Raw genomic sequence first — 27,556 nt, forward strand, 5'->3', positions numbered from 1 at the left:
ACGATCTCCCATCCACTCATCAAGATTCCTCTTGAAGAGAGTCAATGAGGGACTCTGCCTAACCTGGACTAGGATTTTATTCCAGAGTGAAGGGAGCCTCTGGGTTAGGAATCTGTCCCTCCAGCATGTCCTATTTAATTCAGTGCTGAGGTTCAAGTCTCTCGAGCGCGTAGCTCGATGGGATTTGGATTTTCTGAGGTGCAGCATGTCCATTAATTCCGGGTTGGACATGGCTTTATACGTCAGGCACAGATTGCCTCTGAGCAGGCGGTATGCCACTGAGTAGAGCTGGAGTTTCTTTAACCGGGCAGCATATGGCATCTGTTTGAGCCCTTTGATCCTCTTGGTGAGGTACTTTTGGGGTCTTTCCAGTTGCTGCAGGTGTCTGGTAAGGTAAAACCCAAAAGGGGCATTGTACTCAATTATGGGCCTGATGAGGGATGAGTAAAGAGGCACGATGACCTCCCCTGATCTAGATGTGAATCCCTTCATGATTAGGTGGGCTATATAAAATGTTTTTGTAACTACTTTGGCCACGTGGTTGTCAAATGTGAGATTGCTATCAACTTGGGTCCCCAGGTCCCTAATTACTTCTTCTGTACTTAATGGATTACCACCTATGTGGTAATTTGTGGGCACTTTGTTTTTGCCAAAGGGGATGGCTATACACTTTTTTCGTTTAGCTTGAGGCCATGACTCTGGCACCAGTTGTCTGTTTCTTTGAGGCCCTTTTGGAGGATGCTTGTGTCGGCTGGAGAGTCGATTATGACGCCCAGTTTGCAGTCATCTGCGAACTTGGTCAGCCACAGTCCTTCCGTGTTTGCCTGTACCTCTGAGAAATATAGACTGAACAAGAGAGGTCCCAGGACTGAGCCTTGTGGGACGCCACTTGTAACTGGTTTGGAATCTGACATGGCTCCAGCAATTCTAACCATGTGGGTTCTGTCCTTGAGCCAATTTGCAACCCATCTAGTGACATAGGGGTTTATATTTAAGCTGGTGAGCTTATCTATAATGCCCGAGTGGGGTATTGTATCGAAGGCTTTTGCGAGGTCCAGGTAGGCTGTGTGGACCACCTTCCCCTCGTCAATGGCCTTGGTGACTGTTTCAAAGAAATCGACCAGGTTTAAGAGGCAGGATCTGCCCTTAACAAAGCCGGACTGGGTAGGATCCAGTGTCTGTAGGTCCCCAATATATTTATGAGGTCCATGATGATCCTTTCCATAGCTTTGCAGACCAAGCTAGTCAGGCTTATGGGGCGATAGTTTCCAGGATCTGTTGAGGCACCACCTTTGTGGAGAGGGACCACTGTTGCTGTACACCACTCTTTGGGTACATATCCTGTAGTAAGGCTGAGATTGAACAGTAGTTTTATGTTTGGGTTTAGCTCTTCTTGGAGTTCATGTAGAACGCAGCCCGGGACACCGTTTGGTCCCATTGATGCTGAGTTTTTTGCTTTGGAGAGGGTGGCTCTTACCTGAGCATCTGAGATGTCAGGGGTGCAGCACTCTGCTGGGATAGATATTCGCCCTTTTGGTGGGGAGGGGAAGTTTGCTCTGAACCTGTCAGCTAGGATGTTGGCAATGTCTGTGGGTTCGGTGTAATTTTTGTCATTTTGGACTAATTCTGAGCATATCTGGGAATTCCACCCAGGTTCCTAACATAACTAAAGAAAGCCTTGTGATTATCCTTAGTGTCCTGTGCAATTTTTCTCTCGAAGCTGGCCTTAGACGATTTTATGAGTGCCCGTATTTTTTGCTAATACTGATCAGAGATGCCTTCACTTTTTGGGATTTTGCTCTATCATGTAGTAGCTTCCTCCTTCTATTGTATAGTTTGTTTATGGGTGGGGTCCATCAGACAGGACGTCTGCCTTTGGAGGACTGGGTCTTGGTTTTATTTGGGATTACATGATCCATGCATTCCTGAAGGTGTTCACAGAATGCGTTTATAAAGGATTCTGCGGTCTGGGCCGTATTTTCCACAGGCCAGGGGGGGCTTTGAAGGATTCCACCTCGGTTTTGAGGAGTGTGAAATTTGCTTTAGAGAAGTTTTCTGGGCAGGGGGTGGGGTCGGGATGTGAATATCCAGTGAGATTAGTTTATGGTCTGATCTTACCAGTGAGGGATACACTTCTGGTCTGGAGCATAGAGTCCCCATGTTGGTGATGATCAGGTCCAGTATGTTTTCCCCTCTTGTGGGAGTGGTAACAAGTTGTTCCATAGCATTTGAGTTTATAAATTCTAGGAACCTTTGGGCTAGGGTGCTGGAGCTACAGTAATGCTCCCAGTCTATGTTTGGATAGTTGATGTCTCCCAATATAATGGTGTTTGGAGAGACCTTCATATTTTCCAGTGTTCTCAGGAAGGCCAAGTGGGGTTCCTGGGTTTGGGAGGGTGGTCTGTAGCAGGCTATAAACTGGAAGGCAGTTTTACCTACTGTTAGTTGCACATGGATAGTCTCTGATGCTTCGTGCTGTGCCACCAACCTGGAGGTGTGGGTATCTTTGACGAATATTGATACTCCCCCCTCCTTTTGTGGTTTGGTCCAAGTTTTGTGGCCAAAAAGCATGGTATGAGGTATAACCTGGTAGTGCTGGGGTGCTCCCGGGAGCCTTGAACCAGGTTTCTGTTACTGCACAGATATTGAGATTCTCCATGCTAAGGAGAGTTTCGAGTGCGTGCATCTTGAGGTTTAGACTTCTGGCGTTGAGTAGCATTACTCAGTTTCTTATCCCTTGTGATACCTATGGAGGTGGGTTTGTCTTTTGAGCCTTGCCTAAAAAAGGAACTATGGGGGTAGCAAGAGCCTTTGCCAATATCTGAAAGCCCAGGGGTGACAGGTGCAAGCCGTCCCTAGCAAAGCATCGTGGCTTGTCGAGCATGTCATCCCAGGCCGACAGGCATTGGATCCCCTTTGAATGACACCAATACTTAAGCCAATTGTTGAAATTGATCATCTTGTCTTCATATTGTGGCATCATTCTTGGTGAGGGTAAGATGCTACTCAAGGTCAGGGTTATACCAGCCTGGGCTACATGCTCAGAGAGCTCCTCTATGTCTCTTTTCATGTAGTCCAGGGAGGTACGTCTCAGGTCATTCACACCAGCGTGAACAATGACGGAGTCATATTTGTACTTGCCTTGGAGTGACCTGAGTGCGTGTGTTATGTGGCGGATCCTAGCGCCCGACAGGCAGCTCACCGTGACCTTCTCCATGTTCAGCCTGGTGAGCGGGACATCAGTGTGCCTGACGATAGATTCACCTACAGAAGTGTATCAGGTGTGTTGTTTAGCCTTAAGGGCTGTGACTGTTCGGCACACTGGCTTTGTGAGCTGTGTGTTGCACGTGTTTTGTTTTGGGGTAGCGGTTGCTTGGGTGTCTGCTTTGGAGGTCTCTGCTGCTTAGGCAGATTTTTATTTAGAGCCTCCGAGTATGTTTTGTGTGTTTGTGTGTTTGGTTTGCTGTCGTGGTAGGTCTATGTGAGACTGGAATTGTAGTGAGTGTGGTTTCCTTCTCCTCCTGACTGGTCACGCCAGTACTGAGTTGAGAGAGCTTAGCCTCCAGTTTGGCTATATGGTTGCATCTCTCACATGTGTTGGAATTTGTTGGGAGGAGGAGAGGGTTGTCTGTGTACATGAGGCAGTTGTAACATTGCCTCAAGATTCCCAGATTCACCAGCTGGACCAGAGAGGAGATTGACAACTGACCTTTGGACATGCAAGAATAGTATTGGGAATTCCTTTATAATTGAAAAAAAGGGCCAATGGGGAACAAGGTACTCAAGGGGAGTTTGTCAGGGTGTAGTGCTTTTAATTTTTTAGTGCTGACTTAGTGAGCAAGTGCCAGGTAACTTAAATGCAATGTGTTACAGGTAACTTAAATGCAAAAATGACAAACAGTAACTTTCTTTCAAGTGAAACAAGGAAATAAGTACAGTAAGGTCTCCTCCACTAACTTGCAATGTCTGTACAGTTTTTCAACTTAAATTAAAGAAAAGGGACTACGGAAAGTAGGCCCAAAAATGTAATACAAAAGACAATAATGAAAACTTGTATTTCGCACACTTCTGTAATAAGTACCTATCCACTTAAACACTCAGGTATTATCAGAGTTGCCAGACATCCCTATTTGAGTGGGACTGTCCCAGGATCAGCAGCCCGATCCAGAGTCCTGCACTGCTGGTTTAAATCCCGGCGAAACAGCCATTTTTTTTTTTTTTTTTTATTTGATTGGCCCATATACCGGCATACAGGCCAAACAAAAATCACTAAACACAGAGCTGCTTGTGTTTAATGCGGAACATCAGAGAGTTCTGCATCAAACACGGCTCAGTTTTTCGAATTTTTTGATTGGCTCATATATCAGCATACGGGCCAATCAAAAATCGCTAAACACGGAGCTGCATGTGTTTAATGCGGAGCATCAGTCAGTTCTGCATTAAACACAGCCCCGTTTTTCAAGTTTTTTGATTGGTTCGTATACTGGCATACAGGCCAATCAAAAATCGCTAAACACGGAGCTACTTGTGTTTAATGCGGAACTGCTTGATGTTCTGTATTAAACAGAAGTAGCTCTGTGTTTAAAGACCTTTTTTGGTCCTCAGTTAGCGTGAAAGAAGACCTTTTTAGTTTTGGTCCTCACTTTGTCCCTACCCGGCCAGTTGGAAATCTGGCAACCCTGGGTATTATAGACACCAATTCTAAGTAATGAACCATCAAAATGCAATTTTTAAAGCTAACTGGTTGCAACATTTATTAAAAACCAAAAGAAATGACAACAATTTTTCAATGAAAAAGGATGTTTTAAAAACTAGCCATTCTGCACGTCTTCCTTAAAGAGAACTAGTAGCTCCAGAAGAACAGAAAAAGGAGAATTGCAAAGAATTACTTCACTACAGTACACAATGGTGACAGCATGCATGTGTTCATCTATTCTGCTATCTTCAAGCATGAGTATGTTGCAAATATCCTCCCCTGTCCCATCCCTCCAGTACTGTACCAGTTTCCTTACAGTCATGATTGTATCCATGGTATTTTAGTCCCTCCCTCTTCCTACTAACTGATTCCAGTTATTAGCAGCTCTTTCTGATACACATACTTAAGTCTGTGCCTTTAAGTTAGGGTTAGCACCTGTCTCTCTCTGTGAGTGACAATCCCTTTTTAGGCAGTTATGCCTAGTTAAAAAATACTAAAAAAATGGCAAAAGCCCTGGGATTTTAGGACACAAATATTTCCTAAGTTTTCTTTATTAGTTACATAAAACAATTATGTTGCATCTGAAATGCTTAGATCTTATAAGAAATAGAACAACTCAAATATCCTCCTCCTCGGACAGTACAGTGGTAGCATTGTTGCCACACAGCAAGAGGTTCGCTGGTTCTATTCTTGGCTGGGGTGCCTTCTGTGTGGAGTCTGCATGTCCTCCCTGCATTCGTGTGGGTTTCCTCCGGGTGCTCCGGTTTCCCCCCACATTCAAAGATATGCGTATCGAGTGTTTCTCCCTGGGCCTCTGCTGAAAATTGGCTGCATTCCAAGTCAGACTTTCCCGGTTAAAAAATAAATTTTAAATTAAAAATAAAAAATGCTATAAGAGTAATCTTTTATTTTGGCAAAAAAATAAAGTTGTGTTCTTTGCACTGGCCATGGGAATGTTTTGTCCTGCAAAACCTCAAGTTTGTGCAAAAAATGTCCCACTTTGGGCATCTGAAATGTTGGCAACCTTACTTTAATTTGGTTGTTGTGTGCCTATCATCCATGCATGTTTTTTGCCTCGTTAAAGCTATGTACACACTGTCTCACAATAACATTAGGGATTGGCATCTTGCTTCATTCTACTCTTCCTTTCCTGGACTGCAAAAGATTTACCCCATCAGTCTCCCTTTCATACCTCTTATCTTCCAGTTACAGAACACCCCCCATAAAACCCTACAGGTTTTCATCTGAACACTACTAACATGGTGCCCTTCTCCCAGTATGGACAACTAAGAGCTACAAATACATTAGAAATCCATTTCTGCTTCTTGAGTCTATTTCTCCTTGGCTTTCACCTGCATGTTTCTGTGTTTAGTGGTTCATTATTATAACAAAAATACACACACACCATCAAGAAAAACAGTAATATCAACAGGTCAACACTGCTTCAGTAATCAAAAGCTTGCTACTTCCCAAGTACCTCTGAAACTGGTCTAGAGCAACATTATGTGGACAGCAATGTAGTTGCTAATGTAACTGTAATATATTTTCGTTAATTACCATCAACAGGCATGTACTCAGTAGTTTGACGGTTCTGGCAATACATTAATTTTAATCAACAGATAAAAAAATGCTAAACTTTAAAAAAAAAAAAAAATCAATTGCAAAAATCTTCTAGGTTCATAGAAGGTTGCTAGGCTAATGGCCCTAGGGCTTTACAAGCCTAGCCATGTAATAACCCAAGTAACTGACAACTGCTAGATGGTCATTGTTAGAACAATTCTGTGATAAGCACCAAATGCCCCTGTCCATAAGGGACATAGGTGCATACCCTCTCAACCTCTTAGAGCAAGAAATCTGGACAAAGCCATAAATAAAAGTGGGACAAGGGCCCAAAAATAGGGACAATTTTTAAATATTGCTCTTACAAACTTAGAAAGGTGATATAATAACATGTTTTACATTAGCATTAATTTTCTGAAGGGTATGAAATCAAACTCAAATGTCTGTCATAATTTTCTAATTTCACTCTTTAATGATTTGCCACTAATTTGCCAGAAAACCTCAAATTTATGAAAAATGTACCAAAAATATGAGAAAAAATCTGGACATTCTGTGAAAATCTGCACAGTTGAGAGGTATGCATAGGTGCCATCCTCAGGGTGAATTTACAGTCACCCATCCAGTTGTCAAGGGTGCACTTGAATAGGGTCATTGGGGACCTCTGCTTCACGTGGAGTGGGAGCTTATTCCAGAGGAGTGGCAATTGGTGCGAGACATATCTGTCTCCCCAACAAGTTCAGTTAATCTCACAGGCTAGGTTGAGATCCCTGAAGCGAGTTACTCTTGTCCCATTTGATTTGCAGATGTGCAGCATTTCCATTAGGGCAGGGTCCAACACTGTAATGTACGGCAGGCACAGACTGCCTCTCAGCAGCCTGTACAATACAGAGTACTAAGACAGGGTTTTTTACTCTTTACATGTATGTCACTGTTTTGGAGGCCCTGGATTCTCTTCGTAATAAACTTCTTTGGTCTTTCCAGTTGCTGCAGGTGTCTGGTGAAGTACATACAGAAGGCAGCATTGTACTCTACTACTGGTCTGATAAAGGTCAAGTACAACAGAGCTATAATCACCCTGGTCTTGGATGTGATGACCTTATTTATGAGATGCATAACGTAGAATGCTTTTCTTACCACTATGGACACATGGTGATCGAAGAATGTTATCAACCTGTGTTCCCACATCTCGCACCACTGAGTTTGAGTTTACAGGGGTGCTAGCTATATCATAATTAGCAGGGGATACTTTGCCAAAGGGGATAATGAGACTTTTTTTGCATTACGTTTTAGTCCATGAGTTTGGCACTTATCATTTGTCTGTGTCAGCCCTTTCTGTAATATGTTAACATCATTGAGGGACTCTAAGATTGTGCACAGTTTACAATCATTTGCAAACTTGGTAAGCCACAGGCCATTTACCTTCACCTGGTCTTCAGAGACAGATTTCCAGCACAGATCCATGTAGTACCCCACTAGTAACTGGTGTACTGGTGGAAGTGGCAACTATGACAATAGGAAAACCAGGATACCAAGCCGACCAAGGAGACGCGCACCAACGGAACACAACTGCAAACCACACTGATGAGTTAAGCCATACCTTAAAGAAAAGTATTCCTGATAACATCCACGACAACCATAAAATCAAAAACTTTTATTGCACCAGAGCGTATTAACCTAGGTTTCGTCCGTAACGACGAACTTCTTCAGAATACTAAACCACAGTTACACAGACATTTTAAAAATACACAAGGTTACACTCTGTTGCATTATTAACATACCATGATGGTATACTATTGCCTTTATACTTGCTAAATGTGCAAACAACACACTGTTGGATGAAAGAATGAACTTAAATCCTAATGTTATTGATCCAAATACAAAAATACAACTTAAGCATTCATATACATATAACCTCAATATGAATATCTAAATGTCTATAAATTTACTTAAACTTGCATATTGAATTGAAAATACAATATGAAAAGTAAAATAAAAATAAATATAAAAATGTAAAGACGAAATAAATGAAACATGAATGCCTATTACTGCTAGAATTATTATAATGAATTATAAAAATATCATTCTTACATTTAATGTAAATATTAAAAATGTATAATGGATATATCTATTGTTGAACCAATAATATTTAGTCAATGTAGTATAACTAATGAATATGAATGTATAAGATATGTAAAAATATATATATATGTCTATAAATGATAAATAACAAGCGCCCAAATAAACACCCCAAAATTAAACCTTTATTTACCCTTTATTCTATTGAGTTTTAATATAGGTGTGATTGTGTGATATTCATTCAAACCAGGTTTGTTGTATGAGTCTAAAAATATCTGACATTTTAACTCTTGAACATCCAAGTCATATTGAGTGATCTTACCCTGCGGGTCATGAGTGATGTGTTGAATGATACAGAATTTAAACTTATGATCAACATTACTTTGAATATGTCTGGCTAAGGCATTAGCTGTTCTTAAATGTTGGATATCCAGCAGGTGTTCTTTTACCCTATCCCTGAAATGCCTGCTGGTTTTTCCCACGTAAAATGCTTTACATTTTTGACATATTGCAAGGTAAACTACATTGGAAGTATAACAATTAAAATGTCCATACATTTTGATATTACAAGAATTCACAACTATATTACCACTTGTACAATGAATATGAGCACAAACGGAACATCTCCCACATTTGAAATTGCCCTTGGGTCTAATGTTATATCCCTCATTGGTTCCATTGTCTTTTTCAAACATATCCTTGAATGACAAACTTTTTCTATAATGAACTTGATTTGTCCTTGAAACAAGTGTCCCCAATCTTTGTCTCTAACCAGAATTTCCCAATTCCTCATTATAATTTTTTCAATCATTTCAGATGAATCATTGAATGTTAATATATATAAAGGAATGTTATTTACCGTGGATTGAATTTTTATTTTGTCTGTTTTGCATCTGTTTGATGCAAAACCAAAATGAAGTATAGCTTGATATGTCCCACCTTGTCTTTTGTTTACCACTTCCTGAAGTATCTTTTGACATAATTCTTCAGGGTAACCCCTGTTTTGGAACAAAGATGACATGTATATCAGTTCATTCTTAAATTCCTGATCTTCACTCACCATTCTAGCCGCCCTGACCATCTGCCCTTTGACAATGGCTTTTTTCTGATGGTCAGGGTGCCAACTATCATAGTGAAGATAGGAATTGGAAAACGTTGATTTCCTATATATATTTGATTTTAATCTACCATCATACTTATTATAAGATAATGTAATGTCCAAATATGTAATCATTTCCTGACTAATCTGATGTGTAAACTTCAAAAATCTGACAGTATTATTAATATAACTAAGAAAAGATTTCAAGGTATTTTGGTCATCATCCCAGATGATAAAAATATCATCCAGGTATCTAGTATACATTTTAATGTGCCCATAAAATTCAGTTTTAAATATATAGTTGTTTTCCCAATAACTCATAATGAGGTTGGCATACATTGGGGCACATGATGCCCCCATTGCCACTCCATTAGTTTGTTGATAATAATTACCCTCATAGAACAAAAAATTGTTATGTAACACAATGTCCATTAAGTTAACCAATGTGTTAATTCTGTCCTGGTCAAAAATGTGAGTTTCATATAATTGTTCCTCCAACCATATTAAACCTATGTCATGCGGGATAGTTGTAAATAAATTGCATACATCCACTGTTACAAAATGATAACCATCCTTCATGTTGAATTCTTTGAGTCTACCCAGAAAGTCCCAGGAGTCTTTTGTAATGTAGGGGAATTTTGCCATGCTCTTTTTAAAAAAATGATCTAAAAATTGACTAATGAAGCAAGTTTTGCTTCTCTTTCCATTGACTATTGGTTGAAATTGCAAGTAGTTTAACCCCTTATGAATTTTGGGTATTCCAAAAACCCCACTAATGACTGGATGTTCGTTCATCAAAAACTCATATTCAGTCTCAGAAATCTTCCCCTGAAATAACATGTCGCTAAGTGAAAGATCAATTTTTTTGTGAGCAATATTAATTTCATTAATACTAACTTCACTATAAGACTCACTGAGTAACATATTTGTCATATAAGAAATATAATCACTTTTATCCGTAATGATCATTCCGTTGCCCTTATCGGGTCTCATGATTCTAATATCCTTCATATTACATATTTCACTTAATATAATTTGTTCTTCTTTGGATATGTTGGAGTGTATCATACTTCTATAAGATTTATAAAACTTTCTCATATCAAATTCACTCAAATTTTCAAAACTGGCTACACTGTCATTCATTGGGGGTTTCAATGTACTGGACTTAGTCAGATGGCCCTTATGATAACTGTCATTATGCTCAATATTGTTTTGAAATAAAACTTTTAAATTTAACTTACGGGTAAACATCTTTAAGTCCAACATGGATTCAACTAGATTTCCCTTTTTACATGGGACAAAACTAAAACCTCTTGAAAATAAATTAACCTGTTGTTCATTCATCAATAATTTGGAATAACTGAATAATTTAAAGTCTCCTTTGGTGTTAGTTATAACAGTGGGATTACTTAAAAAGACATTGCCCAATATTCCCAACACATTATCAGTGTCATTTGGACACTCACTAGTTATTTCATACACACCCACATTGTCCAAAATCTGCTGGTCAAAATAAATGTCAGGATTAAAATCAATAAAAAAATTCACATAATTAACTCTTTCATCTTCGATTAAAATACTGGCTTGTGCATTTTCAGAATTACCACATACATTAACATCACTAATAAATTTTGCTACACCATCATTGTCATGACTTACAACAAGTGAATTACTGTTGTTATTAAAACACTCATACGTACTTAAATTCATAAGAATATTATTGTCCATGATGTTATAATGACACTATGTTAATGATCCATTTGAATTGAATTTGATAGAATTACTAATACCATCGTCCAAATAGGTATCATTGTGAACAAAATCGCTTATTGTTCCTAAAATATTGTTCCCGACGGCGTATCTTTTGTTGTTGAATGTTTGCCGTGTAACCAAGTCTTGGCATTTTGTGTCATCACTATTCTCTATACCATGTAAATGTGTGCAAAAACCATGAGAAGGGACTGACGAAACAGGTGTATGTTGATAACTGTCGTTATCGGTCCTAATATGAGAACTAGCCAAATCTGACTTACCTACATTCTCATTTTCTAGAACTTGTGATGACCCTGTGATGGAAAAATTGCACCCAGAGTTAATGTCCTGATACACAAGTCTGTCAATATTGATCGTTCTCTCGTGGAGCGCTCTCTCGTTCATTTGCGCATTTTCCAAGCCTGCCTTTGATTGAATAAAAAATTCTGTTTAGGTCGTGCGCCCTTTTGATGGTAATCTTGACTTACTGTTGTGTGCCCCTGATTTTTGAGTCTATCCGAGCGTCGCACACCTTCGTCTGTAGGACTCCCACCAAACATACGGGTCTCAGTTTGATCATTGCGTTCGCCACACGAGTTGACGTCATCAATTTCTTCCGTATTCTTTTCATTAACCCTGCTGTTGCTGTGTTTGTCATCATGTGTTATTGATTTAGGATAAATAAGTCCTGTTTCATATCTCTTTATATCTCTTTGGATTTTGGTATTTTTCTTTTGATACAATATATCACAACTATGTTCAACATCCGCTATAATGTGGGTATAATTGTTGTAATACTGATCAAAAAGAAGGTCTTTGGTGATATTGTTGTTTAGTTCATCAAGTTGACTAAGCAGACCTTCTATTTTGGTGTTGTTGAACTTAACCATAATATACATAAGTTTCAACCCACAATTGTTGAAAATTCATGTAACTCTTTTAACATAGTCTCATCCCTCTCACATCCATTCGGATATCTCCAAATACGTAATCCTTTAGGTACCATACCTAGTTTGATGTTCCTAATAAGGTAGCTATTCTCCAGTTGTGTTCTCTTAAGTTTGAATAGTTGCTTTTCGAACAATTTGAACATATCATTCATAGACTGAGAATGTCTATTGGTTGATGCAGCTTTTGATGCCCGTGCTGCATTGAAGGTGTAACAGTTGGTTCTCCATGCATCACTGCTACAAACCACATTCGTAACTGCGCTACTTGGATTGTTTGAGCTCCCTTGATCACCATCACTATTGACGGATCTAGGTGTAACCTGTGTAAGAGGTAACCCCAAGCTGTCCTCTATGTTCCCTTGACTGGTGATAGTGTCTTTGTTGATCAATTTGTGAATGAGAACCGAATGTTCTCTGAGCTGTTCGCGGATTTGCTGCAACAAACTCCCCACATCAGCCGAGACACCCTCGCCTTCCATAGCAAACTAGGAACCAAAACCAAAACAAGTAGCAACTATGATAGTAGGAAAACCAGGATACCAAGCCGACCAAGGAGACGTGCACCAACGGAGCACAACTGCAAACCACACTGATGAGCTAAGCCAAACCTTAAAGAAAAGTATTCCTAATAACATCCACGACAACCGTAAAATCAAAACCTTTATTGCACCAGAGCGTATTAACCTAGGTTTCGTCCGTAACGACGAACTTCTTCAGAATACTAAACCACAGTTACACAGACATTTTAAAAATACACAAGGTTACACCCAACTAATGAATTAATTGACAATTGGTGTCTTGTTGCATTATTAACATACCATGATGGTATACTATTGCCTTTATACTTGCTAAATGTGCAAACAACACACTGTTGGATGAAAGAATTAACTTAAATCCTAATGTTATTGATCCAAATACAAAAATGCAACTTAAGCATTCATATACATATAACCTCAATATGAATATCTAAATGTCTATAAATTTACTTAAACTTGCATATTGAAATGAAAATACAATATGAAAAGTAAAATAAAAATAAAAATAAATATAAAAATGTAAAGACGAAATAAATGAAACATGAATGCCTATTACTGCTAGAATTATTATAATGAATTATAAAAATATCATTCTTACATTTAATGTAAATATTAAAAATGTATAATGGATATATCTATTGTTGAACCAATAATATTTAGTCAATGTAATATAACTAATGAATATGAATGTATAAGATATGTAAAAAAAAAAAAAATATATATATATATATATATATATATATATATATATATATATATATATATATATATATTTAATGTCTATAAATGATAAATAACAATTGCCCAAATAAATACCCCAAAATTAAACCTTTATTTACCCTTTATTATATTGAGTTTTAATATAGGTGTGATTGTGTGATATTCATTCAAACCAGGTTTGTTGTATGCGTCTAAAAATATCTGCCATTTAACTCTTGAACATCCAAGTCATATTGAGTGATCTTACCCTGCGGGTCATGAGTGATGTGTTGAATGATACAGAATTTAAACTTATGAACAACATTACTTTGAATATGTCTGGCTAAGGCATTAGTTGTTCTTAAATGTTGGATATCCAGCAGGTGTTCTTTTACCCTATCCCTGAAATGCCTGCTGGTTTTTCCCACGTAAAATGCTTTACATTTTTGACATATTGCAAGGTGAACTACACTGGAAGTATAACAATTAAAATGTCCATAAATTTTGATATTACAAGAATTCATAACTATATTACCACTTGTACAATGAATATGAGCACAAACGGAACATCTCCCACATTTGAAATTGCCCTTGGGTCTAATGTTATATCCCTCATTGGTTCCATTGTCTTTTTCAAACATATCCTTGAATGACAAACTTTTCCTATAAATGAACTTGATTTGTCCTTCAAACAAGTGTCCCCAATCTTTGTCTCTAACCAGAATTTCCCAATTCCTCATTATAATTTTTTCAATCATTTCAGATGAATCATTGAATGTTAATATATATAAAGGAATATTATTTACCGTGGATTGAATTTTTATTTTGTCTGTTTTGCATCTGTTTGATGCAAAACCAAAATGAAGTATAGCTTGAGATGTCGCACCTTGTCTTTTGTTTACCACTTCCTGAAGTACTGGTGGAAGTGGACTCCCCAGCTTTGATAGTGTGCGTTCTGTCGTTGAGCCAGTTTTCTACCCATCTAGTAATGTATTGGTTAATCTGCAGCTGGGAGAGTTTCTCTATGAGACCTGAATGGGGGATTGTGTCGAAGGCCTTGGCTAAATCAAGACAGGTGGTATGTACTGTTTTGGCCTCATCCAGGGCTTGTGTGACATTCTCAAAGAACTTTCCTAGGTTTAATAAGCAAGATCTACCCTTAACGAAACTAAAGTGGGTTGGGTCAAGCATTTGAAGGTTGCCTATATCCTTGTGGATGGGGTGTTTCCATGGCCTGGCAGATAAGGCTGGTTAGGCTTATGGGTTGATAATTCCCCAGGGTCAGTTGATGGACCCCCTTTGCGCAAGGGGATTACTGTTGCTTCCCTTCACTCTGTTGGAACAAAGCCAGTTCTCAGGCTATATGGTTAAAGACAGTGCTGAGTGGTTCAACTAGGTCTTGTTTTAGCTTGTTTAGTACGCAACCTGGGATGTTATCTGGTCCCACAGAGGCTGTGTTTTTGGCCTTGGAGAGTGCTTGTATTACCTGTTTGGACATACTCGGTAGAGGACAGTCAGGAATGCTTTGAGGTATGTCTGCTGGGGTAAAGGGGGTGAAGTTATTGCCAAATCTGTTGGCTAGCAGGTTCATAGGTTCATACTAGGCTATCTGCCCTGGGGCAATTATAAGCCTAGCCCGATTCTGTATGGCTTACGCCACCCCTTGATCAGAGTATACTGTGCCCTTTTTAAGGTTTAGTTTACTGAGCCTCTGTCTAATAGTGACACGGGAGTAATCCCTGGGACAAACCTATGATCCCCCATCCACTTATCGAGATTCTTCTTGAAGAGATTCAGTGAGGTGCTCTGCCTCACATGAACTGGAATTCTATTCCAGAGCGAAGGGAGCCTCTGGGTTATGAACTTGTCCCTCCAGCAAGTTCCATTTATTTCTGTGCTGAGGTTCAATTCCCTCGAGCGTGTGGCTCTAAGGGATTTAGATTTACTGAGGTGGAGCATGTCCATTAATTCTGGATTTGACATAGCTTTGTATGTCAGGCATAGATCGCCTCAAAGTAGGCGGTATGCAACTGAGTAGAGCTGGAGTTTTTTTAACTGAGCAGCATATGGCATCTGTTTGAGACCCTTGATCCTCTTGGTGAGATACTTTTGGGGTCTTTCTAATTGCTGCAGGTGTCGGGTAAGGTACATCCCAAAAGGGGCATTGTATTCTATGATGGGCCTGATGAGGGATGAATAAAGGGGCACGATTACCTCTCTTGATCTAGATGTGAAACCCTTCGTGATGAGGTGGACTATGTAGAAGGTCTTTCTAACCACTTTGGCAATGTGGTTTTCAAAAGAGAGATTGCTATCAACTTGGGTCCCCAGGTCCCTAATAACTTTCTCTGTACTTAATGGGTTTCCGCCTATGTGGTAATTTGTGGGTACATTGTTTTTGCCAAAGGGTATGACTATACATTTTTTGGCATTTAGCTTTAAACCATGGTGCTGGCACCAGTTATCTGTCTCTGAGACCTTTTTGAAGGATGTTTGTGTCAGCTGGAGAGTTGATTATGGCGCCGAGTTTGCAGTCGTCTGCGAACTTGGTGAGCCATAGTCCTCCCACATTTGCCTATACCTCAGAAAAGTATATACCGAACAAGAGTGGTCCCAGGACAAAACCCTGTGGAATGCCACTTGTGACCGGTTTAGAGTCTGACATGGCTCCAGCAACTCTCACTCTGTGGGTTCTGTCTTTGAGCCAGTTTGCGACCCATCTTGTGACATAGGGGTTTATATTTAAGCTGGATAGTTCATCTATGACGCCCGAGTGGGGTATTGTGTCAAATACCTTTGCAAGGTCCAGACAGGCTGTGTGGACTACCTTCCCTTCATCTATGGCTTTGGTGACTGTTTCAAAGAAGTCAACCAGGTTCAAAAGGCAGGATCTGCCCTTGACAAAGCCGAACTGGGTAGGATCTAGTGTCTGTAGGTCCCCAATGTCTTTGTTTATGAGCTCCATGATGATCCTCTCCATAGCCTTGCAGACTAAGCTAGTCAGGCTTATGGGGCGATAGTTTCCAGGGTCCGTAGAGGCTCCACCTTTGTGGAGTGGGACCACTGTTGCTGTACGCCATTCTGTGGGCACATATCCTGTAGTGAGGCTGAGATTGTATAGCTGTTTTATTTGAGGGATTAGTTCCTCTTGTAGTTCATGTAGGACGCAACCTGGGACGCCATCTGGTCCCATGGAAGCAGTGTTTTTTTGCTTTGGAGAGGGCAGCCTTCACCCTGAGCATCTGAGAGGTTTGGGAGCCAGCCCTCTGCCGGGATAGATACTTGCTCTTTTGGGGGGGGGGGGTGGAGAAGTTTGCACTGAACCTGTCTGCCAGGATATTGGCGATGTCTGTGGGTCCAGTGTATTTTTTGTCGTTTAGAATCAACTCAGAACAAGTCTGGGAGTTGCATCCCAGGTTTCTAACATAACTGAAAAAAGCCTTATGATTGTCTTTGGTGTCCTGTGCAATTTTTTTCTCGAAGCTGGCCTTGGAGGATTTTATGAGGATCGTAATTTTTGCTAGTACTGATCAGAGATGCCTTCCCTATTAGGGATTTTGCTCTATCATGTAGTAGCTTCCTCCTTCTGTTGTACAGTTTATTTATGGCAGGGGTCCACCAGACTGGACGCCTGCCTTTGGATGATTGGGTCTTGGTTTTGTTTGGGATAGCATGATCCATGCATTCCTGGAGATGTCCGTAGAATGCATTTATATAGGATTCTGCAGTTTGGGCTGTAGTTTCCACTGGCCCTGGGGCCTTGAAGGATTCCACTTCGGTTTTGAGAAGTGAGAAGTTCGCTTTTGAGAAGTTTTTCACTGTGGTTTTCTGGGCTGGGGGTGGGGTCGGGATGTGGACATCCAGTGAAATTAATTTATGGTCTGATCTTACCAATGAGGGATATACTTCTGGTGTGGAGCATAGAGTCCCCATGTTGGTAATGATCAGGTCTAGTATGTTGTCCCCTCTTGTGGGAGTGGTGACTAGTTGTTCCATAGCATTTGAGTTTATAATTTCCAGGAATCTTTGGGCTACGGTGCTGGGGCTTGAGTAGTGCTCCCAGTCAATGTTTGGGTAGTTGAAGTCGCCCAATATAATGGTGTTCGGAGAGATCTTCATGTTCTCCAATGTTTTCAGGAAAGCCGAATGGGATTCCTGACTTTGAGAGGGTGGTCTGTAGGATGCTATAAATTGAAAAGCAGTCTTGCCCACTGTTAGTTGCACATGGATGGTCTCCAATACTTCGTGCAATGCCACTAACCTGGAGGTGTGGATATCCTTGATAAATATGGAAACTCCCCCTCCTTTTGTAGTTCGGTCCGGGTTTTGGGGCTGAAAAAGCTTGATACGAGGTATAGCCTGGTAGTGCTGGGGTGCTCTCTGGAGCCTTGAACCAGGTTTCTGTCACTGCACAGATATCGATGTTCTCCATACTGAGGAGAGCTTCGAGTGCGTGCATCTTGAGGTTAAGACTTCTGGCGTTTAGCAGCATTACCCTTAGTTTCTTGTTCCTTGTGCTGTCTATGGGGGTGGGTTTGATTTTTGAGCCTTGCCTAAAAAAGGCACTATAGGGGTGGCAAGAGCCTTTGCCAATATCCGAAAGCCCAGTGGTGACAGGTGCAAGCCGTCCCTAGCGAAGCAACGTGGCTTGTCGAGCATGTCATCCCAGGCTGACAGACACTGGATCCCCTTTGAATGACACCAAAATTTTAGCCAATTGTTAAAATCGATCATTTTGTCTTTGTACTGTGGCATCATTCTAGGTGAGGGTAAGATGCTGCTCAAGGTCAGGGTCATACCAGCCTGGGCTACATGATCAGAGAGCTCCTCTATGTCTCTTTTCATGTAGTCCAGGGAGGAACGTCTCAGGTCATTCACACCAGCATGTACAATGACTGAGTCATATTTGTATTTGCTTTGGAGTGACCTGAGTGCTTGCATTATGTGTCGGATCCTAGCACCCGACAGGCAGCTCACTGTGACCTTCTCTTTATTCATCCTGGTGAGCGGGACGTCAGTGTGTCTGACAATAGAGTCACCTATAACAAGAGTATCAGGTGTGTTATTCAGCCTTAAGGGCTGTGGCTGCTTGGCACACTGACTTTGTGGGTTATGTTTTGTGCGCGTTTTGTTTTGAGGTAGCGTTTGCTTGGATGTCTGCTTTGGAGGTCTCTGTTGCTTAGGTAGATTTTTATTTAGAGCCTCCGAGTATGTTTTTGTGTATTTATGTGTTTGGTTCGCTGATGTGGTGGGACTATGTGATACTGGAATTGTGTTGTGTGAGGTTACCTTCTCCTCCTGACTGGTTACACCAGTTTTGAGATGAGAGAGATCAGCCTCCAGTTTGGCTAAATAGTTGCATCTCTCACATATATTTGAACCTGTTTGGAGGAGGAGAGGGTTGTCCGTGTACATGAGACAGTTGTAACATTGCCTCAAAATTCCCAGATTCACCAGCTGGACTGGAGAGGAAACCATTGACTGACCTTTGGACATGCTAGAGTAACAGGGAAACTGAATTTAAGACAGACCAATAGAGGACAGGGTAATCGTAGAGTATAAGAGAAAGTAGTGCTTATGGTTTAATAGTGCTAACTTGTAGGATTACTTAATTGGACCAGTGAAGGGCCTTAGAATGAGAATATGGTGTTTAAATTGAGAGATAGAGCAGTTCTAAGGGAAAAAGTGAAGAGCAGACTTTGTGGAGCCAGGAAAAGTTTAAACCCAATTAGGCGGCGCTGCCCGTTGTTGTGCTATGCTCAAAACCGCGCAAAAGAGGGTTTTAAGAGAGGAAGATGAAGGAGTTTTGGAATTGACCCAAAATGGCCAATAAAACTACAGTTTCAAGTCAGTAACCACTCCCACAGGGGCAGGCAGGCTGCTCAATGTTTTTCACTACCACTGATCAACAGAGAGACTTTCCTTTAGCCCAAGCAAAAAATGGCCTCACAGAAACTTACAAAACAGTTCAATAACAGCAAGCCTGTAAATGAACTTTTTTAAATCTCAGAAAAGTGGGAAAAAAGCAAGATTTTTTTTGTTTTTTCAGAGATAGCAGAGGTTAACAAGTATCAACAAGTTATAACAGTGCAGTAAATGACCCCACACAAGAGTGCTAGGCCAAAGACAGATAAAATGCAAGTTTTGAGAAAAAACGATTTTAAAAATAAGTGCAAACAGGAAATTCAGTAAACAGCTCTAGGTTGTGCTCTAAATACAGTTACTAATGCAGAAATCAAATTTAACAAGCCAGAAAATGCTCAAAATAGGCGGCTATGCAGAAAAACTTAGCAAATAAATAGAGGAAAAATACTTAAAGTCTCAAAAGTGGCTCCTTTCTTCTCTCAGCGTTTTCTCCTCTTGGTGGGTGCTTCACCAACAGCCAACAAGCAATTTCCTCAGGTTCAGTTTGAATAGTACTGTCCGATATAAGTTCTGCACACAGTTGGGCATTCTCTTTTAGGTTTTGGAAGTAGCTACAGAATGCCTTACGATTGTCTTTAGCTAGGGATGCTAATTTAGTCTCATAGCTAAGATATCTGATTTGGTTGTTCAGGCTGTGGAGGGTATTCTTCCTCTGTTGAGCAAGTTCCCTCCTGTTCTTAGATATCAGTTTCTTTCTTTTGTTGTATTGCTTACTTGCAGCCCACCAGGGTGGCTTGTTTTTTCAGGAAGACCTAGTTTAGTTCCTGTTTGGTACCAGTGAGCCAATGCATTTGTTTGAGTGGTTGTATAGAGCATTTATGTATTCCTCTGCATAGCAGTTTTTGTTGGCTATGTTGGCAGGGGCATTGAAATTTTTGTACCATTACTTAATAGGCAATAGCTTGCTTTGGAGAAAATGTTCAGTTTTTTCACTCCTGTGGGGGTGTCAGGTTTGATCTTTACTTCAAATGAGACAGATTTATTATCTGACCTTACCAAGGTGGGCAACACACATGGCGTAGTGCAGTGACCACCCCCCCCCCCATGTTGGTGAGCACTAGGTCCAGCACATCTGAGCCCCTTGTGGGGGTGTGGACCAACTGTTCCAGGGCATTTGAATTAAAGTCCAGGAACCTTGTGGTGATCATGTTTGTGCTCATGTAAGTCATCCAATCGATGGAAGGATTGTTGAAATCTCCCATGACCAAGGTGTTTGGCTGTACACTGAGTGACTCTAGCAAGTCCAGGCAGGTGGTGTGCTTCTCCTGGTTCATGGTAGGGAACCTGTAGCTAGCAATGATGTGGAGGGGTATTTTACCTATAGTTAATTGGACCTGGAGTAGCTTAAGACAGTTGCACTGTTTCACCATCAGGTGTATTTGGATTTAATAAAAATGGATAAACCTCCACCTCTTGTTCTTTTGTGCTAGTTTTGGGGTCTGAATGTGTGAAAGGCATTCTAGCCTTGTACAGCTGGGGTGCTCTCAGCGGCCTTGAACCAAGTCTCAGTCATTGTACAAATGACAGCACCTTCCAAGGTGAGGACTGCTTCTAGGAGTGCAGTTTACTGTTAAGGTCCTAGCATTAAGAATTATGACACTGAGTTTGTCTTTAGTGGAAGTAGGAGCTCCATTTTCATTAAATTCAAATACACCTGATGGTGAAACAGTACAACTGTCTTACGCTACACTCCAGGTCCAATTAACAAAGCAACCCCCAACCTACTTACCAATGTCACTTATCGCCTTCCCACTACTCATGAACAAGACTGCATGCCAGTGAAGGTCCTCATCTAAAGGCAACTGCCTCAAATTGCTTCAACCCTAGCTCCTCCCCACCCAAAGAATCTTGAATACGGTAATTCACTCCTCCAGGTATGTACCATGACCTTGGATCTTCAGGTGATGACTGTCAAGGCATTTTCACTCAGCAAAAAAAATCATACATGTTAGAAATTATAGTCAAATGAGACCCAAAGGGTAGTATTTATAAAGATACCACTCCTGAGTCTCTGAAATGAGTACCCTTCCCAGTGGCAGCTGTGTCCGGATATTGATTTCATGAAATTCAAGACCAGAAGTGGTGACAAAATGTACTTTTGGTAAAACTTGACACACACCCTAAACAACGTTGGCTTAAGGTCAATAAAGTAGACATTTCGACCCAGTTCTGTGGCATGGAGGGATATAGCCCTGACAATTACCTAGATGTCCAAAGTTTGATTAATAGTGCAGGCATTAGTAAAGCCAGGCAAGAATGGTCAGAGTGAGTGGTTAATGTCTTATTTATCTTGGGGGAAGGGAAGCAGTCCACCTCACTGCAATGATAATCCCATCAAAAGTGTTAGGGCCCTGCAAGTAGCATCATGGGTCGGGTGAAGACCATGCTACGAATTAGCTGTTAAGACTGGAAATGTGTGCACAGCATACATACATCTGCTTAGGAAGCACTGGGTGTAGAAGTTGAAGCCAAAGTGGAATAGGAGTTAGGAGGGAAGGGAATGGTCACTTGAAAAATGGCCTTCCTGGCATCTAACTCTTCTCACCACCCCAAAAAGGCAATAAATGAGCTCATAGGACTCTTCTCAGACGGAGAAAAATATGTCATACAGCTGTCAATCTGTCTATGCCATTTATGGGCCAACATTTGCCCTGGAGGAGGGATGCTTGGGTTGATAGAGTGCTGTGAGGACCCGAATCCAGGAGTAGTGGATATACAAAAAGAAAAAAATAAATAGATGACTTAGACATTCCTCACTGCATTATTCATGCATGAAGAAGATAGCAAGCAGCAGTCTCACACCTCTATCAAATCTCCCACAGAATATGTTAGGGTCAGATGATCATAAGCCATCTCAAATTTGGCCAGTCATGATTCACAAATTCAGAGTTCAAAATGCAACATGGTTAAAGGGCTGTTCCACTGCTCAGTAGCCTACACAGAAGCCACATTCTTTATCCTGAAAACACAGGCTTTTCCCCTGGGCATTGAACACCATGCCAAAACATATTTGTAGCCATGCAGACGTCTTTCTAAATGTTATCTTCAAAGTCGGCCTGCACCTTACTTTCACCTTAGCAATTTCTGCTGTTGAAGCCCTCTCACCATGACACCTCTAGGCTGCTAAACACTAACTGGAAAGTCACCACAGTCTTCAATCTGACAGCTCCTATTAGCCTGCATTCAACTTGATTGTTTTCTTCAGTCATTAGTGTCCTCCACTGGACCCTATAATTACTACTGTGGCATGCATAAGCCATCAATGGGATACTGCTTTGTTCTACCTCCTTCTTGGCTAATGTCTTGGAAATGGTTTTATCAAGACCCATTTTCCAGCCTTACCCAAACTGTTGAAATTGTTTTAGAAAACAAAGTGATCTTACACACAAGCTTCTTCCAAACATTTAAGAGATCACTACTCACTAGGTCCTCCTTTTTTCTGGATAACTAATACCCAGTACGGAAATTCAAATTCACAAATAAGTGGAATTCATTTGAGAGATCCATCCCTTTTTTGAGAGGTAAAGAATATTTGGCCTCATGTCTGATGGCAGGGCCAAAGTCCATCACTTATCTTAACTCCAAGGTACTCTGGTATCAAGCACTGACAATGCATGGTGTACAATGACTCACCATTCTGTTTCAGATACTGTAAGCTTATTTATCTGAATCCTTTTGCTCCAAGCATCTCCTGTACTCACCACAAGTGAAGTATCCCAGTAAGACCACAGCGTCATCAGGTGATACCATCTTGAACAATTTAGGTACCTTTCTCAGTTTAGGCTAAATGTTTTTTACATCTGTTTATTGGAGAAACACAAATTTATGATAGAGCTAACCTCTCTGACTCGCAACCATAATAAGATAATCTTTTCTTTAAAAGGCAACAGTTTTACAGAATGCTTTTGGGAAAGGAATGATCAGTGCACCAAGATAGGTACCTATCATGAAAAGGGATTCCAAAACAGCAGAGAGAGATCATACTCAGTTGACAAGTACAATTCCACAGCTCTACTGCATGCTTATATGACTACCTTTCCCACATAGGGTGTTCAGATTCATTTTCAGATACTGACATAACACTAACAAACTATATACCCACATACAAATTGGTTCACCAATGTCCATACTTATGAGGACAAGGAGTATGGATTAAAAATGATACCAATGTGGCAGCCAAGGATATGTCAGAAGAGACCAAACAAAAGATAATACAAAAATTAAGAAAATGGAAGCTGTGTTGTATGGATATTGATAGTAAGATACAAGCAATTAAAATGTTTTAGTCCCTTTAGTCTTATATACAGGTCAGGCATATTTTTATCAACCAGAGAACTTGTGCATAGTAATTAATAAAAAGAGCTGAAGGATTTTATCTGAGAGGGGAAGGTGGCAAGAGTCAAGTGGGATAAGTTTAGTCTTCCAATAGAATAGGGTGGATTGGGATTACCCGATTTGAAGGGGTATTTCAGAGCATCACAGTTAAGGCTCCAATATATAGCACAAGCAGAAAACTACAACTCAAAATGGAAAGTGATGATGAAATGGGGGAAGTTCAATAGGGAGAGACTGGGATTTTGGACGCAAACCTTTAAGGAAAACAACAATAATTATACAGAATATTATATTCATAAAGTAGCAGAAAGCATTCTAGGAACTAAGCCAATAAGGGAATGGAGAAAGGGGATTCTGCCAATAGGGTTGACGGCAATTGGGGATACAGAAAATAAGCAACAGGGGGCGGGAGTATATTGTAGAAAACTGGAAAGGGAACCAATGTATTGGGCACAAATAACTAGAGAAGGAAAGGTAACAGAATGGGAAGATGCAAAGAATTTATTTGGCCTGTAGGTTGCCTTCCATATCAAGGACTGATAGAGTACATGCAAAGAGAAAGAAATAGGGGGTTCCTAAATGAAAGACCAGCACTGGTGGAGTTCTTAGTGTGTAGAACAGAAGTGGCCATTAAGAAAGGAATAATTAGTAGAGCATATAAAATATTGCATGATGACTATACGAATCAATCAGAAGAGGTTGGGAAGAATTGGGAACAGAGACTGGATAAGCAATTCACAATGAAACAATGGGGGATATATATGTATGTCTCCCAAATATGCAACAAAATCTAGATTTAAGATATTTGCCTGGAAGTATTTACATAGAAGAATCTTTAGTCAGGTAGACAGCAAATGCTGGAGATGTGATGGGGAAGAAAGAGGTAGCTGAGAACATATTTTCTGGGAGTGTAATGAATTGGCTGACTTTAAAAATTCCCTGTTGACTGCTCTGTCGGAGATGCCTAGTGACTAGGGAAATGATTTTTTGAGCTATGATACGGAGTTGGAATTGCCTAGACATAGTAAGGCCTTGCTGAGTCTAGTTATGATGGACTGCCAAAAAAAAACCAAGAACTAGAAAATGGAAATCAAAGTCTAAATCACCTTTACTAGAAGTAACAAAGATAGTAACAGAGATAAAACTGGGATCTTTAGAAAAGGGTAGGGGTAAATTACACAGGAAAAAATGGGAAATGTGGGACCACTACATGCAGAGTAGGAATGATGTTTAAAAGAAGGCATTATCTGAATGAGCTATGCAATGGTTGACTGACAATGACTGGATATATTAAAAGTGATGTATAATGTTTGCAGCTACAATTATGTTGGCACAGTCTGTAAGGTATAATGTTTTCAAGTGAGATTGTGCTGCTATGAATTATTTTAATTTCTATAAATGTAAGATTGTCAATGTCACATATGACAATTTATTAAAGATGTTTCTTGTAAAATAAAAAAAAACACCAACATACAGAGAGTGTTTGCACTCCTGAAGTGCCTGCCATCACATAAGTTAAACTATGGTCTTATCTGCATGAAATGCAAATAGTGCAGCTGAATGCATTACACTTACTAATAAAGAGTAGGTCGGCCTTCAAGTTTATTTACATAAAAAACAAAGATTTTCCATCACATATATAAATATTTACAAGATTAAAAAATAATTTTCTGTGTAGATTTACACTCATCCCCTCTGATAATTTTCTGCAGCAAAGATGACACATTCATTAAATTCACAGTATTTAAACAAGGACATAGACACGCACAAAACAGTTATAGAAAACAAACAAGTGTACACATTTTCTATACACTACAAACCACAAACTGCATTGATAAACTTACAAAAATGCAGGCAACGTGTCAGCTAAATCCACAAAGACGAACCACCACTTAGAAGTATAAAATGATCGCAAGCTTTATTCCAAAAATAAAATTGTATTAAAATGTTAGCGCTTTCGTTTAAATGAATATTAAACTTCTTCAGACATAATTTTAAATTTTTCCCTCCATTTTAAATTCATTTCCTTATAGTGACATCATTTCCTCTTAATCAAGTAACATTTCATTTAAAGCAATATTCAGTTTTTAAAAAAAAACACACAATGCTGCGTCATTCATGCATATAAAAACTTATTCAACTCTAAATTCACTACAAATTATCTATTTATTTCCTTTGTGAAACACATTTGTTTTATCTTACTTCTTTTTAATGCATTAAGCTTCAAGACTGGAGTTACAGAAGTCCGTTCATTGATTCCTGGCCAGCTGTCTGCTTGTAACCTTACTTGCCATTCAAGCTCTCTCAATTCTAACAAGCAGCCCCATGCTTTTTTATCATCTATTACTACACTGTCAATAATGATGTAGCTAAATTGGTGCCCTGGATGGTCTTTTACATGCTTTGCCAAGGCATTAGATAAATTAATTTTTCTAATGACATATTCATGCTCATATACACAGGTGAGTTTTCTCTCCGTCTTTCCTATGTAAAAAGCTAAACATAATTTGCACTTACTTAAATATACCACTGCCTTAGATTCACAACTGTATTTTCCTTTTATCATATATTTTTTGTTTCTTATACTAAATTCGTTATTAATTTCTATTTTGTGGCACCATTTACATGCACCACACCTCCTCATGCCATGCAGGACACTTTCACTATAATTCTCTTTATACTGGATTAATTCTTTTAAAATTTTCACTCTCCTGTTAATACATGGCTTTACACCTAATCTGTTTCTAAACTCTTCTTCTTCATTTAATATGGCCCAGTTTTTTTTCAAAAATCCATTTAAGTAGTCTGAAGTCTTCACTATATGTTATAACCAGTGCTTCTGAGAACTTATTGTTCCTCTCAACTACATCTTGTATTCTGTATGAATCTGTATGAATCAAAATCATCTATTATTGCTTCTTCTATATCATGTGTCTCATTTCACTTAATGTTTTCCTTATGTAAAATGGGTTTAAAATGACCTATGTCTCTTTTGAGTCTGACTTCTATAATTTCATCAATGAATTCACCTGGGTATGCCCTAGCACAAAACATAGACCATAGATTGATGCATTCTTCAGTGAAGTCTTGTTCTTTTGTTATCATCCGGGCAGCTCTAACTACCTGCCCTTTTATCACAGATCTTTTTTAGTGTGCTGGATGGGAACTGTTACAGTGCAATAAACTATTCGAATAAGTTTCGTTCCTGTATATCTGCGCTAGATATCTTTTGTCTGCGTTGTCTTTTATGAGTTTAATATCCAAGTATTCCATGAAATCAAGCCTAACTTTCCATGTGAATTTCAAAAAGGTTGCTGTTCCAATAATATACTCGAGAAATTCTTCTAGGATGCTTCTAGGCCCTTTCCAAATTATACGTATATCGTCCTGGAATCTGAAATAAGATTTAAGATATTTATGGAACTCAGTATTAAACACATATTTCCTTTCCCAATATGCCATGATGATATTTGCATATGCTCCACCAATGTGTTTTAATTCAAAATCAATATATTTTGCACATGCCAATGTGAATGAATCTCTTCCAATGACTAGTGGTCGCATAGGTGGATTGTTAATAGATTTATATATTTTTGGTGTCCCAAAAAATACTGGAACTCTAGGAGGTGAAATATTTAAATAATTTTACAAATCTATATCAATCCTTCTATCTATAAACATGTCATTTAATTGCATGTAAACTTTTTTTGTATGCCCCATTCAATTCATTCAAGGAAACATTTTGATTCGTATCCAATATATATATATATATATATATATATATATATGAATAAATATACATATTTTTAATTATTCACTCCAATATTACATAATTTGCTCAAATCCTGGCCTCCCTTAAAATTCACTCCTATTGAACATTACTCAGTGTGTGATCCCCACATACTCCATTGCATTTCTTTGTAATTTA

At 39.5% G+C, this 27,556-nt stretch overlaps 1 protein-coding gene across 3 annotated transcripts in view; it reads right to left on the bottom strand.

Moving 5' to 3' along the window:
• LOC122799887 (protein Shroom1-like) overlaps window positions 1-27,556 on the bottom strand; it is a 1,099,098-nt gene that overhangs the window by 653,352 nt on the left and 418,190 nt on the right. The window lies entirely within an intron of this gene.

This window comes from Protopterus annectens, chromosome 4.part0 (genome assembly GCF_019279795.1).
Source record: "Protopterus annectens isolate FY-2018-M chromosome 4.part0, PAN1.0, whole genome shotgun sequence".
NCBI classification, from domain to species: Eukaryota; Metazoa; Chordata; order Ceratodontiformes; family Protopteridae; genus Protopterus; species Protopterus annectens.